This window comes from Phalacrocorax aristotelis, chromosome 5, assembly GCF_949628215.1.
Source record: "Phalacrocorax aristotelis chromosome 5, bGulAri2.1, whole genome shotgun sequence".
NCBI lineage: Eukaryota > Metazoa > Chordata > Aves > Suliformes > Phalacrocoracidae > Phalacrocorax > Phalacrocorax aristotelis.
The window spans coordinates 52956926-52962925 of record NC_134280.1 but is presented as its reverse complement, the minus strand read 5'-3'; the positions used below and the strand labels follow the sequence as shown (position 1 = coordinate 52962925).

The window sequence follows — 6000 nt, the reverse complement described above, 5'->3', positions numbered from 1 at the left end:
AAGACCCAACTTCGTTCCAGCTATGCCAGGCACACTCCTGCTCCCGCTCCCACCAGGACCAAGTGCTCCAGAGCCGCTAGAGAGCGAGCGGCACATGCTACCCCAGCATCTTGCCACTGATTACGGTAAATGGGCTGAAATCCATGCCGTTTAGGTAGAGTAGCCCTGGTTTTGCAAAGGTTTCTGTGCTGACAGCTTTGGGTGAGCTGATTTTCTGTGGTAGGAGAAGGGTATGAACTCAGCACTGCTTATGGAATGGGAGGAGTGAGACTTTTTAGCACCCCAAGGTTTTATACCTCTGGTGCCCTATGAGAAATGACCTTTCTGTGAAAGATTTTGCTGCCAGTAACTGTGGGAGCTTGACACCCTTCTTGAGCAAGCTGCCAGCTGCGTGTCCGGAGAGATGAGAGTTAATTTTAAAACATCCGGCATCTGTATTGGCAGGGAGGAAGGTTCTCTTGATTTCCTAAGTGCCAGCAAAACCTAAGCTTCTAAACCCTAATCCTCTCTAAGCTGGAGCTGCCAGGCCAGGGCCAAGGACAGAGAAAAGCCCCTGCTGTGTTAGCCAAACCAGCCGTGCGGCTCTTTGGTGCCACCACAGCAGGATGGAGGTTAGCCCACCCCATCCAGACAGGAGCCGATCTGTGGACCAGGCTCCCCTTGAGCCCCCAAGTTTTGGGCCACCCTTTGCCACGCTGCTCTCCGAGACGGCATCACGTTTACATCTGTCCTTCCCCAGCTTGGTTGCTTCAGACCGAGCGAGTCCTGTGGGGCCGTCCCGGCAACCATCCCTCTGCTCCAAGTTCAGCAACGGGGTGTTAGAGGTGGGAAGAGCCGGCATGTGAACTGCAGGCAGGGTGAACTCACAGGCAGGAGGGGTGGCCCTACCTGCAGGAGAGCTCCAGGCTCAGCTTTGCTCGCATCAGGCCAGAAGGGCAGCCCAAGAATAATCTATAAACCAAAAATACGTGAAACACATTTTTTGCCAGGAGCAGAGCAGCACAGGAGGTGTGCCCTGGGGAACCTCAGTGGCGAAAAGGGTCACCCCCAAGAAAGCCCTTTGCTGCTCGGGCCGCTCTCCCCACGGGGTAACCCATCTCCCTGCGAGAGGGCATCAGCCAAACCCACGAAGCGTGGAAGCCCCTGCCGCAGCCCAGCGGCCGGGCAGCGCTGCCCGGGACGCGCGCAGGCAGCCCGCAGGCAGCGCGGGGCCGCGCAAGTCCCGCACGGCCGCGCCGGGAGGGGAAGGGGGGGGAGAGCAGCACCCGCTCCCTCCGCGCCGCTCCGCGCCCGCGGGGTGACGTCACCATGCCCCAGCGCCTCCCGCGCTGATTGGCTGCGGGTGACGTCAACGCTGCTTTTCCCCCCTTTTTTTTTTTTTCCTTCCCCCCCCCCACACCCCGTTCCCGAGGTATGACCTCATCGCCGGCGCATTCCCGGCGGCGCGCGGAGCGGCGCGGAGCAGCGCGGAGCGGCCCCCCTCCCCCTTCCCCGCACCGCGGCATGCGGGCCCTTCGGCCAGCGGACAGCCCGCGGAGCGGTGCGGGACCCCGCGCCCGCCGCGCCGGGTCAGTGCATCCCCTATAGATGTCTATAAGCGCCGGGGTTGCGCGCTCCGCGGGGCGGGGGGGGACGGGAGGCGAGGGGGGCGGTGCAGCGCGCCCGCGTGTGCGGAGCGGAGCCGGCATCGCGCCCAGCGCCGGTGGGCAGCGCGGAAACATACACCTATATGTGTACGTGTGTGTATATAGATATTGGCGTTTTTAAGGGGAGAGGTGTGTGGAATTATTCAGGTGCAAGGAAGAAACACGGGGGGGTGGATGCTGGGGCTGGGGAAGGAGCAGCCCCGCGGGGATGGGAGGGGGGCTGGCGCTCCGCGGCCGCGCATGTCGGGGTCACTGCGCTAGATTTCGGCGCGGGGGGGTGGTGTTTGTTGAAAATCCCACCCTGCCTTCGCGGGGTCCGTTTGTCGGGCGGTGGTGGTGGTGCAGGTGAGGAGGGGGTTTGGGAAGCTCCGGGGAATACCCGCTGTCCTGCTGGGCCGGGGGTCGCGGGTGGAGGGGCTTTTCTCCTGGGGGCTGAGGGCTGGTGTTTGAGGAACCGGTGTTAACAGCGCTGTGGTTTTTCTGATGATGAAAGAGGTTGGAGTGTCGCCCTGTGTCCTTGGCGTTTAAACGAAGCCGGCATGTGTTCAGCAGCGGGGGTTTTCATGCAACACTTCACTACTGCGGCTCCAAAGGCTCTGCTAGCGATTAATGAGTTAAGCTGTCCGTTTAAAATAATCCTCTCCACCTTCCCTAATGTGCATGGACCGATTGATCGCGCGCGCACCCCACCCCCCCCACCCCCAATTATTATTTAGTGATAAGTGTTGCTTTCTGTGCTGAGCGTTGGTTGTTTTCAAAGATTCCTGGTTATTTCCCTTATCGATAAATAAGTTCCTTCTCCTTCCTGCTCCCCCCTCCCTTTTCTCCTCCCCCAGAATTAAATTCCTGAGCAACAGCAAAAGCTGATGTCAGTGCTTCAGCTTGCATTGGGAGAGCTCTGTGCACAGGTCAGTAATTTGCGGTTTCGTTAGAAGGCAGGACGCGGTGCAGTGCTGTTCTGTTAAGGGTATTTGGATTTTTCTGGGCACGGGTGTGTTTATCTTTCATATTGCGGCGGTTATCAACAGCTCCCTGGTGGGAGCTGGGTGCTGCAGAAGCATGTGTGGAAGAGACCGTCCCCATCCCAAGTAGCTAGTGATGACAAATGCATTGGGAATAGTTGTCAGAGGTTTTGCTCTCCCTCTAATTTGGGGTATAAAGGCAGACACCCCCGCAAGAGACAGTTGGGATGTCCAAGAAGCCCTGAACAGGTAGTGCTGAGGAATACGCCTGGCAGTTCAGGGGCCATGTTAACCTTGAAAGCAGCTTGCTGGTGGAGCGGTGTTTAACATTCGCATGCATTGTCTCATCCTCCTTCACTAAGGCAAAAGGCTCAGGGCACGGCTGCCTACGCGCCCAAACGCAGCTGCGGAGAGCTTTGTTTTCAGAAGGACTCAATGCACAGGAACTGGCGCTTATGGGTTTGGCCTTGCCTCTATCAGACAGGGTTTGCTTGTGCTGTCAGAGGGCATCTGTGCCAGGAGGACTCTCTCTGTGGAAGGTTTGTTGGGGTTTTGGGTCTGGCTGGGGGTTCCTGTGCTTGCTTTGGTTTTGCTTGTAATGTTTCCCAAAATGAAATAAGCTGCAGCACCGAGAAAACCCTTCTGACCATAGCTGGATGTATCTGGGATTTTAAAATGCCTGCAAGGGCTTTGCAGGTGCCTTGTCCCCAATTTTGCCTGGCACAGCCACGCTGGCAAAGCCTGCATGTGTAGGACTGTCCAAATGCTGGGACAAGAGAGGACAGTTGGGCGCGTGAGCAGAAATTCCTACCCTCAGCCCATCAGCAACATGCTTGAGCGGCACAAACCTGGGGCTGGAGGGTCTCTGAGCTGAGATGGCAGCATCTCACACCAAAAGGCTTTTAACCCAACCAATTTGTCCCCCATGGCTTTCAGTTGTCCCTGCCTTGACACAAGGTAGGAAGTAGGGAAGGAAAACCTGGATCTGGCATTGCTGTTTAAAATTTAGCTTCAGCTATGCTTGGGAGAGCTGAGCAAAGTGGCCAGAGTCCTTAGGAGTGTTCTCTGGGGGATCTGCATGTATTCTTGCAAATACTGCACTGTGTTTGTCTGCAGAGCATAGTTTTGCTGGGTGCCAGGCACCTTGCTGAGAAAGCCCCTGAGGTGCCTGCCTTGGGAGAGCTTAAATTCACCTAAAATTAAATTCAAGGCACTATTACTACCGAAACACCCACAAGGGCTGGGTAGGACATTGCAGTAGTGTCTGTCCCATACTGCCAAATTGGGGGAAAAGTAGCTTCTCCCCCTGCAGCCACATCCCCCAAAAAAGACTTCCCCAGAGCTGGAAACCCATTGTGGCTCTGGATTTCTGAAATTACTTCTCTTGGCATGAATATAAGCGAGTCCCCATGCCATCCCTACCCCTTACCTCTGCACCAGCTGCTTTAATCCATGTAAGAGATAGGGAGTGTTTTATAGGTGCTTTTCATCTTTGGATTTGCTTTGTTGCCTTTAAGTGAGGCTGTTCTTAGGGATCAGAGGTTAGTTTCTCCTGTGCGCAGCTTGGCTCCTAGAGTCCTGGGTGCAGGCAGGTGCAGAGCATGTTAACACTATCAGGGATGGAAGGAGGAAAAGGAGGTGCTCCAGTGCTTGGCAGCCTTGATTTATGGTGTGGGCTCATAGGACACTGCTGTCATACTGAAACAGCTCCAGCAAACTGAGTCTTGTAGGGAAGGAGGTGGTAAAGAGACAGAGCTTGCAGATGCTGACTCCTCTCTGCCTGGTAGGACAGGTGGGAGGTTGCACTAGGAGAGTCTGTAGACCTTTTTGCCCTCCTCCATGGGTTTAATGGCAGTGTTAAGGGGGAGATGGCTGCAGAAACACCCGGGTGCTCCTGGTCCTCCAAGCACAGCTGGTGAGTCTCACCCCATTCTTTTGCTTGCTGCTATGCAGAGAAACTCCTGCAGCCAGAGCGGCAATGCCGTCATCCTGTGGGGAAAGCTTCAACGAGATCCTCTGCATCCCCATGCCTTCTGGGCTTTAAAACCTGTTTTTCAAGCTTTACATTTCTTCTCTGAAGATACACCTGTCTGCCTGATGCCAAGTGGGAAGGAGGCACCTGACGTAATTATGGGCAGGCTTGGGGAAGGGAGGTGAGTGGCCTGGGAGCATTCATCAGATAAGAAGCTAAATGAGCTCTCCAAGCTCTCTGCTTAAGATTTTCTCATCCTTGTTCAGGAGACCTGGCTGTACTTTGTGTGCAGAGTTATAACACAGCCAGGGGAACATGAGGGGGGTAAAAATGGACCATGCCAAGATGCTCTGCCCTAATGGTATCAGGGGCTGCCCTCAAAGCCAGGCAGAGCTTGCGATGCGATTAATGGCAGTGCAGGTTCGCACAGGGATGGCGGGTGGTATATTGCACCCTGCTGATGGCCTGATGGCTTTGACTGCTCCTCTGATGAAGGGGGAGACCATGGCATGTGGATGTGTCACATCCCCAAGGGAGAGATGCTCTGCCAGAAGTGGGCCAGCAACTGAGACCTTAGTGGGACATACCGAGCTGTGGCCGCAGCGGGCGCCTCAGTCACCCCTTCTCCTCTTTAGCTTGAGTTCATGGAAAGGAAAACAAGCTCTTATCTCTTCCTCTTCCAAGAGCTGTCTGTAGACTTTCTACCCCAAGCCGTTGGGTCAATGCTGTCCAAGGGGCTCCTTTGGCTCTCAACCACCTCCACTTCAAGCAAGGAGAGTAAGATTAAGGGAGGGCTGTGTTTGGGGCTGTGCCTGGCACAGAGCCCTGCCCAGCGTGTGCCGCAGACTGCCATGCTCCTGTAGGATGGCTTGCTCCCTCTCTCTGCTATTTGGCTCTTCCTCTGAGGTTTTCTAGATCTAGCTGGAGAAGACAATCTAGGATAGTGTACAGGGGGCTTCTTCCTGTGCTTTGCCATGGGCTTCTGTGGGTTTTTTGCTGCTCTGGACTTCCAGTTTCCAAAAGTGACAAGTAGTGCTTGTTTGCATGATGACTTAAAAGGATTGGTATTTCAGAAGATAGGTGCAGTGGTAGTCCAGGCTGGGATTGGAGGAGAACCTGGAGATGCTCACTGGAAACTGGTCCAGTGCATGGAGAGTCTCGTAGTGCAAACAGGGAGCAATAACAGCACAGAAATGCAGGCACTGTGTTGCATGAAGGTGAAATAAGTGATGCATTTCGCACTGACTTGATTTAAGAGCATCCCAACAACCTACCTGGGGCTGAAAATCCTTCCTTGATTCCCTCTTTTCTTCCCACTCCTCTTATGCCTTTTTCCATGTTGTCTGCTGTGCATGGAAAGCCCTCACAGTTCCTGTTTGCCCACCTCGATGCTCAATGTGTGTGCACATGACTTTTCTGC

At 54.9% G+C, this 6000-nt stretch overlaps 1 protein-coding gene across 4 annotated transcripts in view; it reads left to right on the top strand.

Moving 5' to 3' along the window:
- The first annotated feature begins 1409 nt into the window (after positions 1–1409).
- DUSP8 (dual specificity phosphatase 8) overlaps positions 1410–6000 on the top strand; it is a 43423-nt gene continuing 38832 nt past the window's right edge. The window contains exon 1 of one of the 4 annotated variants that reach the window (XM_075094548.1): positions 1410–1568. The gene's annotated coding sequence lies outside the window, so the exon portion shown is untranslated. Of the gene's footprint in view, positions 1569–1679; positions 1734–1971; positions 1992–2479; positions 2555–6000 lie in introns of those variants that run through there. The other 3 variants (XM_075094551.1, XM_075094552.1, XM_075094550.1) reach the window with 3 other exon arrangements.